Raw genomic sequence first — 13,002 nt, forward strand, 5'->3', positions numbered from 1 at the left:
CGCTAGCGTTTTTAGCGCACACAGGAAATTACCGCGCGCTACGCTTCTAGAACCAACGCCAGCTCAATGCCGGCGTTAAGGTGCGCTAGCATTTTTAGTCCACGCAGGAAATTACTGTGCGCTACCCTTCTAGAACCAACGCCAGCTCAATGCTGGCGTTAAAGTGCGCTAGCGTTTTTAGCGCATGCAGGAAATTACTGCGTGCTATGCTTCTAGAACCAACGCCAGCTCAATGCCGACCCAACACGGTCCGCATTTTGACAAAATGTCTTCTTCAGGGGTCTCTAAGAGTCCTGTGTTGATCAATACTTGGAAAAAAACTGATATGTGGAATAACAACCGCTCCTGAAAACTCATCGTTCTTCCACATATCAGTTTTTCTCACATATTGATCAACTCTTAGGGACCCCTGAAGAAGACATTTCGTCGAAACGCGGACCGTGTTGGGTCCCGTGCCATTAGTGGACTAGGTCCTCTGATTTGCATGTGGATTTTTATTATTTTATTGTACATTTGGAACTTGATTTTATTGCAAATTTGGAACTTTATTTCCCTTATTAAAGTCCATATCAGGACCATCGTCTCTCCACAAGTTTCTTTTGGTTTCTCTCAGCTGAACTTACCCAGTTGAAGAGAAATGTGCCAACGATAAAACGCTTTTTGATTTGGTTTGTTTGGGCTTCCGCCCACATAAGGCTCCTTGTGCAAAGGTGCGCTAAGCGTTTTAGTGCGTGTTTAGCGCACGCAGAATCCGCGCGTGCGCTAACCGCTAACGTGTCCATAAGATAACATTCACGCGTCGGCGTTTAGCACGCGATAATATTTGTCACGTGCTAAAAATCATAGCGCACCTTTCTAAAAGAGGGGGATAGATTTTTCCAACACTTTTTCAGTTAGTTTGCACATTGATTTTAATGAAAAGAAACCAATTCACATGATTTAAAACTTTTTCGCCTGCATTAGTTGACTTAAAATGCATTTAATTTGTAAGAGAATATTTTTTTAAGTCAACTAGGGGGGTCCTTTTACTAAAGTGCATTCGACTTTGCAGGTATTGCGTCTTAACGCAAAAACGTAACCTGCGGGAGGTGCAGATGTAACGTGGTAACTCTTGTGGGTGTGTCCAGTATACCATTTTGCTGTGCACGCATTAAAATGTACTCTGGGCACAATGGGGGGAGTTTAGACGCTGGCAGATGCCCTGCAGGTGCCTAAGTTCATTAGCAAATGCCGTTCAAAATGGTAATTAATGTAAAATTCAAAGCGCCTACTGGTTCTCAAACAAAATGAGCAGGAATCGCACCTCCGGAGGCGTCCACCAGCACCTAACGCCACTATAGGCGCGGCTAACAACTAAAGTGGCGTTAGACATCAGTAGGCGCCTTTGGAGACACGATTCAAGTCAAAGATCGGCGCTAGAAATGTAGGCCTGGAAAACCCTGGCCTACATTTCCAGGATCTCTCTTTGCCGGAGGTGCATTTCTCTAACCGGCAACGTTGCGTGATTGTCACATGATCGGCGGCCACTTTTAAGGCAGCTGCCGACAATGGCACCGGTTACAGAATCTGGGCTAAAAGGCCGGATTCTATAAATGGCGCCTAAGCGTGCCTAGCTTTTAGGCACTTGACTGCGCAGTTGTCAATCAACCACTAGGCATCCTTCATAGAATTATGCCTGAACATTAGGTGAACTGTTTATAGAAGCTAGCCCTTAGCGCATCTACATTAGCACACACTAACTGGTTTGGACAAGTTCCTGGAGGAAAAGTCCATAGTCTGCTGTTGAGAAAGAAATGGGGGAAGCTACTGTTTGCCCTGAATCGGTGGCATGGAATCCTGCTACTATTTGGGTTTTTGCCAGGTACTTCTTACTTGGGTTGGCCTCAATGAAGATGGGATACTGGGTTAGATGGACCTTTGGTCTGACCCAGTAAGGTTATCTTTATGCCACCGATCCAGAGCAAGCAGTGGTTCCCCCCCATGTCTTTCTCAACAACAGACTAGGGACTTTTCCTCCAAGAACTTGTCCAAACCATTTTTAAAACCAGCTACATTAACCACTCTTGCTACATCCTCTGGCAATGCGTTCCAGAGCTTAACTATTCTCTGATTTTTTTAAAAAAAGTATTTCATCCTATTGGTTTTAAAAGTATTTCCCTGTAACTTCATCGAGTGTCCCCTAGTCTTTGTCATTTTTGACGGAGCGAAAAATCGATCCACTTGTACCCGTTCTACTCCACTCAGGATTTTGTAGACTTCAATCCTATCTCCCCTCAGCCGTCTCTTTTCCAAGCTGAAGAGCCCTAACCGTTTTAGTCTTTCCTCATACGAGAGGAGTTCCATCCCCTTTACCATCTTGGTCGCTCTTTGAACTTTTTCTAGTGCCACCATATCTTTTCTTGAGATAAGGAAAACAGAACTGAACCCAGTACTCAAGGTGAGGTTGCACCATGGAACGACACAGAGGCATCATAACATTCTTAGTCTTGTTTACCATCCACGTCATTCTCTTCTTGGTTAGGTTGAGAACTTTTCAGCACTCCCTCGTCATGGCTGGGAAGAGGATTCATGTCTTCTCATTAAAGGAAGACACTTCAGAGCTGTTGGATCACAGTGCTACGGCCACATAAGTGCCATTTTATTTGGATCCCTTTTTCTGATGCATTGTGGGGGGGGGTTTCTTTGGAAACTAACATTGTGATGAACAACAAATCTCTGAACTATATTGAGGAGGTTTCTTTGAACAGTTGTTTTTTTCCATTTTTGAGATTGTTTAGCTCCTAACTCCTGTTCACTTGTAAAGTATCCATGTCTGTATGTAACTCCCTAATCCCTTATTTGTTCTGTTTCTCTGTTCTGATCAGATTGTAAGCTCTTTTGCGTAGGGACTGTCTCATATGAGTTTAGTGTACAGCGCTGTGCATATCTAGTAGCAGTGCTTCTTGTGACCCTGGGCAAGTCACTTAATCCCCCCAGATAGATTGTGAGCCCAGCAGGACAGACAGGGAAAAAAATGCTTGAGTACCTGAATAAATTCATATAAACCATTCTGAGCTCCCCTGGTATAGAAAATTGAATAAATAAATAGTATGAAAAGTTTCAGCCTCTGATAACCAGAGCTGGTATTGTGACATCATAATGCCTCATTCCACCAATAAGAGTCAACCTCATCAGTGATGTCACAATGGCTTGATTGTCCTATACTTGGCTCACTTTTACTACATTTTGATTTCTAGAGTGGTTAAAGCTACAGCCTCTGCACCCTAGGGTTTTGGGTTTAAGCCCACACTGCTCCTTGTGACCCTGGGCAAGTCACTTAATCCCCCCAGATAAATTGTGAGCCCACCAGGACAGACAGGGAAAAAAAAATGCACGAGTACCTGAATAAGTTCATGTAAACCATTCTGAGCTCCCTTGGGAGAACGTTATCGATAATTGAATAAATAAATGAGTTATAGAAATGATAATTAGAAGTAGTGGTAACAGTGTGAAGCCCACATTTTACCAGAGCTTAGTAGAAGGACCCCCTAAGCTTAAACCCTGGAAAATAGATCCATAAAGTCAGGAAAAGTTTCACAAGACTAGGAAGGCCCACCCAGTGGCTTTTTTTTTCCGTCAAAGTATGATCTTTTCTGGGCTTTTTCAAGCAGCGCTCGATGAAACACTACAGCGTTGAAAGCTCACTTATCCCCTGCTCCGCAGTCAGCAGGGCTAGGAATTCCCGCAGAGTACCATTTCCTGCAAGCCACTGTGTATGCACACCCCAGGAAATCCGACTTCAGTCTGCAAAGGATTCGATCTGAAAGCTTTAAGTGCTAGGCCAAGCTCTGTTGTGTCCATGACCTAATAAACCTTCATAATAAGGTTTTAGCCAGAGGTTTGCCGCTTTGGAAACTGTCCACGGTATACAGATGTTTATTTCAGTGCTATTACACGTAAAGAGAGGCCAAGGAGCATGTGTTAGCATTATAAAGGTAGAAAGATGTTATTTTTAGCCAAATGGCTGGTTGTACTTTTTTTTTTTTTTTTTTATATTAAGCGTTAAGCAAGTGACAGAAACCTTTGGTGTTACATGTTGGCATGGCATAAAATCTCCTGTGTTACTCTCGCCTGTTACAGCTGTTTCAAAAAAGAAAACCTTCTTTGAATAATAATAATAATAACTTTATTTTGTATACTGCAATACCATAAGCAGTTCAGAGCAGTTTACAGAGGAAGAGACTGTACACAGACAGCGATGGACACTCGAGGAACGCAGAGAGAGGGGAGACATGATCGAGACGTTCAAATATGTCACGGGCCGTATCGAGGTGGAAGAGGATCTCTTTTTCCTTAAAGGACCCACGGCAACAAGAGGGCATCCGTTGAAAATCAGGGCTGGGAAATTTCATGGCGACACCGAAAGGGTGGATGACCGCTGGAATAATCTTCCACTACAGGTAATTGAGGCCAGCAGCGTGCCAGATTTTAAGAAAAGACGGGATTGGCATGTGGGATCTCTTCATGGAGGTAGTTAGGGGGGTGGGCCATTAGGGTGGGCAGACTGGATGGGCCGTGGCCCTTTTCTGCCGTCATGTTCTATGTTTCTATGTTACAGAAAAGACTTTCAATTACATTAGTAAGCGGAGAGTAGTTAGGTATGTCTGGAAGTATTTCAGAGATACAACAAATATTTCAGAGATAAAAACAGACAGGAAGGAGTCAGATGTTATTTGTAAATCTGCATGGTTATATCATCACCTTTCAGATTTGAGGAACTGACAATGCACGGAGCGGTAGGAAAAATCCTAAGTGTAGCCATGGCATCCACCTTGCATAGGGTTACCAGATTTTCGTAAATGAAAATCTGGATCTGTGGCCCCGCCCCTAGGCCCGCCCCATTCTGTCTGGCCACGCTCTGTCCCACCCTCAGCCCTGCCCCCTCAACCTGTATGCTCGTCGGGACGGCATCTGCCCCTGCGCTGGTGTGATGCGATGATGTCACACCTTGGAGCGTGATGTCACCGCGTTGCATCTGCGCAGATGTAGACGCCGTCCCGACGTGACTCGTAGCTAGAGGCTTTTCAAAACCCAGGCAAAGTGCTGGGTTTTGAAAAGCCATCTGGACCCCCAGACATGTCCTCGAAAGCGAGGATGTGTCTGGGGAAATCTGTACATCTGGTAACCCTAGCCTTGCGCTCACCATGTGGGCTCCGGCCAGCTGTTCAGAGTCAGGGACCCACAACCGGGGCTCACAAAAAGATATTTTCCTCTCTTTCAGACACTCACAGACTCACAGTTCGTACTGAGCTTGGCTGTAGGCTGGGACCAGATGATTGCAGTAGGTTGGAGAAGACGTAATCCCGGGGATTGGTCACCGCACCCAGGCCATGCACTGCTCTGACGCTGAAGAAACAGCCAAGTCCAAGGTGTAACTGAAAACAGCTGGAACTTCATTTAACCACTTAATGGTAGAACTATGTTAACTATTTACAGCTTCTGTTGATATTGACAGCCAATAAGGTTCAAAATTAGACACAGTGACAAAATTCATCATCATTCCCGTCCCCACGGATAACCACGGGAAACAATCCTTTAGTGTCAATATCAACCTCAGTCCTTCTACACCAGCATTCTTCAATGCAAGGCTTGAGGGTCAGTGGCTGGGCCCATTCGTACTCTGATTCTTATGTGAGCCAAGTATAGGATAATGAAGCCATTGTGACATCACAGATGAGGTTGGCTTGTAGGCATTGGTGGAATGAGGCATTATGACATCACAATCTCAACTCTGGAATGTTGCTACTCTTTGGGTTTCTGCCAGGTAATTGGGACCTGGGTTGGCCACTGCTGGAAACGGGATACTGATAATAAATATCCCTCTATTCCGTTTCTGGAAATGGTGGGTTGCAAGAATGATTAATCAAATAAGGAAAAAGCCCATTTAAACATTAAATAATTTAATTATTTTTGATGTAACCTCAGTGGAATAGTCAAAGCTGAGGAGCCCCTGAGATAAGTACTTTGAAATTGCTAGTTTGAGCACTTTTTTTTTTGAAATGATGGATTGCAATTTTGTATTATATGGTTACATTTAGCACTTGCACTTTTTGGTGATTTTCACTATTTTTTATGCACACGATGTATACCCATGATGGTGCTAAGGTGGCATGAGATATAGCTTTGATTATTGCACTGAGGTTACATCAAAAATTATTACATAAGAATAGCCGCTGCTGGGTCAGACCAGTGGTCCATCGTGCCCAGCAGTTCGCTCACGTGGCGGCCCTCTGATCAAAGACCAGCACCCTAACTGAGACTGGCCCTATCTGAGTACGTTCCAGTTCAGCAGGGACTTGTCTAACTTTGCCTTGAATCCCTGGAGGGTGTTTTCCCCTATAACAGCCTCCGGAAGAACGTTCCAGTTTTCCACCACTCTCTGGGTGAAGAAGAACTTCCTTACGTTTGTACGGAATCTGTCCCCTTTCAACTTTAGAGTGCCCTCTCGTTCTCTCTACCTTGGAGAGGGTGAACAACCTGTCTTTATCTACTTTATCTTGAATCCCTGAAGGGTGTTTTCCCCTATGACAGATTCCGGAAGAGTGTTCCAGTTTTCCACCACTCTCTGGGTGAAGAAGAACTTCCTTACGTTGGTACGGAATCTATCCCCTTTTAACTTTAGAGTGTCCTCTCATTCTCCCTACCTTGGAGAGGGTGAACAACCTGTCTCTATCTACTAAGTCTATCCCCTTCAGTATCTTGAATGTTTCGATCATGTCCCCTCTCAATCTCCTCTTTTCAAGGGAGGAGAGGCCCAGTTTCTCTAATCTCTCACTGTACGGCAACTCCTCCAGCCCCTTAACCATCTTAGTTGCTCTTTTCTGGACCCTTTCGAGTAGTACCGTGTCCTTCTTCATGTACGGCGACCAGTGCTGGATGCAGTACTCCAGGTGAGGGCGCACCATGGCCTGGTACAGCGGCATGATAACCTTCCCTGATTTGTTCATGATCCCCTTCTTTATCATTCCTAGCATTCTGTTTGCCCTTTTTGCCGCCGCCGCCACACATTGCGTGGACGGCTTCATCGACTTGTCCATCATAACTCCCAAGTCCCTTTCCTGGGAGGTCTTTCCAAGTACCGCCGTGGACATCCTATATTCGTGCATGAGATTTTTGTTACCTACATGCATCACTTTACACTTATCCACGTTGAATCTCATCTGCCATATTGATGCCCTTTCCTCGAGCCTGATTATGTTACGTTGCAGATCTTCGCAATCCCCCTTTGTCTTCACTATGAATAACTTCGTATCGTCTGCAAATTTGATCACCTCGCTCGTCATACCAATGTCCAGGTCGTTTATAAAGATGTTGAAGAGCACGGGTCCAAGCACCGAGCCCTGCGGCACCCCACTGGTGACGCTCTTCCAGTCTGAGTATTGTCCATTTACCCTCTGGGACATTTGTCATTGCTGTGAAACAGGATACTGGGCTTGATGGACCTTCAGTCTGTCCCAGTATGGTAACGCTTATGGTCTTATGTTCTAACCATCCCGTGTCATTCTTTAGTGTCTGTCTCAACCTCAGTCCTTCTACACCAGCATTCTTCAATGCACGGCTTGAGGGTCAGTGGCTGGGCCCATTCAGACTCTGATTCTTCCCTCTCTCCTTAAAGAATCTATCAAGGCACCTACATTTAGACATCATTTATAGAATCTGGGTTTAAGTGTGCATTAGCTCTTAACACCGTTTAGTAAAATTGCCCCTTAGTGATTTGGTTCAAGGCTCCTCTGATGTTCCTTAAAAAATAAATTTAAAAATGAGTGTACTTTGGCGATATTTTCTAGTGCCGACCATAAGTGATTCCTAGTAGGATTTTTTTTTTTTAATATACTCTCACGTGCAATACTGAGAATCTAGTTAACACGAGTTGCTGTATTTAAAATTTACCAGACAGATAATCTGCCAGATTACTGTTCAGAGTGAATTCCCACTGCTTTCACATTTTCCAGCTAACCTTTGAGCAGAACTCCCCGCTAAAAAAAAAAATTCAGGGTCTTCAAAGCTTTTCATGAGTATGTTGCATTGAAATCCATAAACAAGGCTTACAAAAACAGCCACCTGAAATAACAGGCTCACTTCAGCTTCCTTCCTTTCATCCCTTCCGGATGAAGGATGAGTTTCGCAATTAACACAGTAGGGTGGAGGAGAAAGCCTACACGGCGGTATAGAGAGAAAGCCACACCCACCTGTCCTCTATAAACGGCTATTCATAACCACCGCTCTGCATTCACTGAATGGATGCTGTAGATTTCACATCAATTAACATCATTATAGTGTCCGAAGACGAAGGCGAAAGGCGAAAAAACAGTGTGACAAGGCAGTGGCTGCTGCCAGAAGGATGCTGGGCTGTATAAAGAGAAGCATAGTCAATAGAAGGAAGAAGGTGTTGATGCCCCTGTACAGGTCATTGGTGAGGCCCCACTTGGAGTATTGTGTTCAGTTTTGGAGACCGTATCTGGCAAAAGACGTAAGAAGACTTGAGGCGGTCCAGAGCAGGGCGACGAAAATGATAGGAGGCTTGCGCCAGAAGACGTATGAGGAGAGACTGGAAGCCCTGAATATGTATACCCTAGAGGAAAGGAGAGACAGGGGAGATATGATTCAGACGTTCAAATACTTAAAGGGTATTAACGTAGAACAAAATCTTTTCCAGAGAAAGGAAAATGGTAAAACCAGAGGACGTAATTTGAGGTTGAGGGGTGGTAGATTCAAAGGCAATGTTAGGAAATTCTACTTTACGGAGAGGGTGGTGGATGCCTGGAATGGGCTCCCGAGAGAGGTGGTGGAGAGGAAAACAGTGACTGAGTTCAAAGAAGCGTGGGATGAACACAGAAGATTTAGAATCAGAAAATAATATTAAATTCTTGCCCAGAAATAGCTAAGAAGAAAAAATTTAAAAATTTAAATTGAATCAGGTTGGGCAGACTGGATGGACCATTTGGGTCTTTATCTGCTGTCATCTACTATGTTACTATGTTACCAGTACCTGTCTCTGCTGCAGGAAGTATTTATATACTAAAAAATTACTAAATGTATGATATTCAACATTCCTGGCTGGTTAAAAACAACTAATCATTTTCAGTGTCATTTAACTGGTTAGCACCGCTGAAAATAACCAATTAGGCCCAAATTCTGTAATCGGTGCCTATTGTTACGCACCTATTTTGGAGGGGTCCAACTAGATAAGCGCCTATCGAAATTGAATAACCAGCTCAATTAAGCTTTTTAATCAGCAATAACTGAAACTTAGGCGCCCATCAAGAAAGAGCGACTCTGTAACAAGGCGCCTTCCAAAAAAACGGGCGCTATGCACGTTAGGCATGGGCCTGGCTTCGTGTTAAGCGCCTTGTTACAGAATCGCTGCTCTAAAGCGTCCTTAAGCGCTCGCGTGGCTGCCTAACTTTTAGTTGTGTCTAAAGCTGGCCTATTTATTGGGCAAGTAAAAAACCCTAAATGGATAATAGCCAATAATATCTTATAAATATAAGGATTTGCATTCACATTTATATTTATAAGTGTTTTTCATGGTGCTACAGACTGCATTTGCACTTTATGTTTCATTCTTGTCATATATTTTGCATTCCAAGTTTCCAAGTTTATTATATAGTTTGATTAATCGCCCAATCTACATTCTAGGCGATATACAAAATAGTAGAAATATTTAAAAACATAGGTAAATTATTACATAGACAAACAATATTTCAAAAACAAACAACAACCAACAAAAAACAAAACAACAACAACAAAAAAAAAACAAACAAAAAAAAGAAACAATAGGAAAATTCTTTAAAGGTTACAATCTGTATCAAGTTCAATATATAAAGGTAAAAACATTGGGAGGGAAGACGAACATAAAAAGAAGGAAATATAAGATAAAGAGGGATTGTAGAATCATTTATTCACTAAAAGCATCATTAAAAAGGAAACTTTTAAGCTTAGTCTTGAATTTGTCCAAGTTCTTTTCTTCTCTTATATAAAGTGGGAGATCATTCCAAGACTGGGGGGCAGTCACTGAAAAAAATAGCGAGACGTCTCGTATTAATGACTCTCAATGAGGGAAGTATCTTGCACCTTGTATTTCTTTGATATTTATTGATTAGGTATATATTCATTCATGGTGCTATAGGTTGCATTTGCACTTTATGCCTTATTTCAGCCACACATTTTGTACTTTATGAAGCACCTTGCACTTTGTATGACTATTTATTAAGTATTTATGTATTTATCTCTCTCATCTGCACTTTACACATAAACACTGTTATATAATATATATATATTTTTTATATGCATATTTATAGTATTTATTATATTTATCATATTCATTGCTGCATGTATTAGAAAAAATTTTTTTTCACAAGGTGTGTTTTTAGGGAAAGTATGTATATGTTGCCCATTTAACCCTTTTTCCTTGGTGTAAAAAAGTCTATTTAGCTTTGGGAGGTTGCGGAATGCAGTATGCATTCTTAGATACACATGGACTATATGATGTATGAGGCTATTCTCATTTAGACTGCGGTCTGGTGCTGGTCACCTGTTGAGATACTGCCTGAGCCAGAGGTTTACGTTCATTCACTCATGAAGGGCTCATACTGATGTCCATTATTTATTAATCTATAGATTTGCCCCATCTCCTTAGACTTTTCTCCCCAAGGATCAGGTGTGCTAGCCAATTTTACATTATTCTATTTATTGGGCGCCACCAAAATAGGTGCTAACAGGTGCCGCTCAGCGCGATTCACTAAACGGCAGCCGATTTTGTTTGAATCACGCTGCATGGTGCCTATTTCGGCGTCTAACGTTTGGGCGCTTCGTGTAGAATGTGCCCCTTAGTGCCAAACTCAAAACTGGATATTTGGGGGGCATTTCATTGCGGAATCATAAAAAAGTCGGTCCTATCTTTATACAGTAAACTATAGCCACTTAAGTGCTGAATATTGCATTTAGGCTCTATTTTACTAAGCCTCGGTGGAGTTTTCTACCGTGGTAGTCTGGAGCACTAAATACTCCAACACATAGTAAAAAAAAAAGGGGGGTGGGTGGGAATAAACTGGCTATGCATTAGCAGAGTCCCGAAACCCAGAAATTCAATGCTGCTGCTCAGACATGGCCCGACATGTTCAGGTTTGGTGCCAGCTGTGGTCAGTAAAACGCTGATTGCTACAGTCTGAATATCAGACCCGTGACTTTTTTGAAACTAGGAAACAAAGTAGATGGTATGATATCTTTTCTGTACTGGAATCTCACGGCATACAGTTTGTGATACACTGATCTAGACCATGTACAGAGGTTGTGGTAAAAGCGGATAGCGCAGCTGGTTTTAAGAAAGGTTTGGACAAATTCCTGGAGGAAAAGTCTATAGTCTGTTATTAAAACATGGGGGAAGCCACTGCTTGCCCTGGAATGTTGCTACTCCTTGGGATTCCAGAATCTTGCTATTCTTTAGGGTTAGAAACATAGAAACATAGAAAAAAGCAGCAGAAAAGGGCTATAGCCCACCAAGTCTGCCCCTCCCCCTTGAATTTACTCCCTTAAAGATCCCATGTGAATATCCCATTTTCTCTTAAAATCCGTCACGCTGCTGGCCTTTATCACCTGGAGTGGGAGTCTGTTTCTATAACCATAAAGCCCTATGACCTCACAATGCAGATGTAAAGAGCTTTAGCCAATAGAAAGAGGAGATGCAAATGTTAAGAGCCTTAGCCAATAGGGAGAGGAGGAGATAGTGGATGCTGTGGCCATTTGGCCTTTATCTGCCATCATAGAAACATAGAAAAAAGCAGCAGAAAAGGGCTATAGCCCACCAAGTCTGCCCATTCCAAGTATCCCTCCCCCCTGAATTTACTCCCTTAAAGATCCCACGTGAGTATCCCATTTTCTCTTAAAATCCGTCACGCTGCTGGCCTTTATCACCTGGAGTGGGAGTCTGTTCCAATGATCCACTACTCTTTCGGTGAAGAAGTACTTCCTGGAGTCACCATGAAACTTCCCTCCCCTGATTTTCAGCGGATGCCCTCTGGTGGTCGAGGGTCCCATGAGCCAGAAGATATCATCTTCTGACTCGATGCGTCCCGTGATGTACTTATATGTTTCAATCATATCTCCCCGTTCTCTTCTTTCCTCAAGTGAGTAGAGCCGCAATTTTTTAAATCTTTCTTCATACGTGAGATCCTTGAGCCCCAAGACCATCCTGGTGGCCGTTCGCTAAACTGACTCGATCCTCAGCACGTCCTTTCGGTAGTGTGGTCTCCAAAACTGAACACAGTACTCCAAGTGAGGCCTCACCATGGCTCTGTACAACGGCATCATAACTTCAGGTCTCCTGCTGACGAAACCTCTGCGGATACACCCCATCATTTGTCTTGCCCTGGAGGAAGCCTTCTCCACTTGATTGGCAACCTTCATGTCCTCACTAATGATCACCCCTAGGTCGCGTTCCGCCGTGGTCCTAACCAAGGTCTCACCATTTAATACATAAGTTCTACGCGGGTTTCTCTTACCCAGTTGCATTATCTTGCATTTTTTAGCATTGAAGCCTAGCTTCCAAGTAGTTGACCATTGTTCCAGCAACAGTAGGTCGTGTGTCATATTATCAGGTAATAAGCTTTTGCCTACTATGTTGCAAAGTTTGGCGTCGTCGGCGATCAGTGATACCCTTCCTCTAAGTCGTTGCGTCATATCTCTTATGAATAAGTTAAATACTCCTTGCATTTTAGCCAGGTACTAGGGACCTGGATTGGCCACCTTGAGAACGGGCTACTGGGCTTATTGGACCTTTGGTCTTGACCCAGTAAGGCTATTCTTATGTTCATATATGAACTGGCTTCCATCTTTAGTGACAGGCAGGTTACATAACAAAATTTGTAATATCAAAAAGAAACAGAAATTCATTAAGTGAGAGGAAAGTCAGGTGAACATACAGACCAGTTTTCAAAGGCAAAGTGTGCGCGCCTTTTTCTTTTG

This window comes from Geotrypetes seraphini, chromosome 7, assembly GCF_902459505.1.
Source record: "Geotrypetes seraphini chromosome 7, aGeoSer1.1, whole genome shotgun sequence".
Classification (NCBI taxonomy): Eukaryota; Metazoa; Chordata; class Amphibia; order Gymnophiona; family Dermophiidae; genus Geotrypetes; species Geotrypetes seraphini.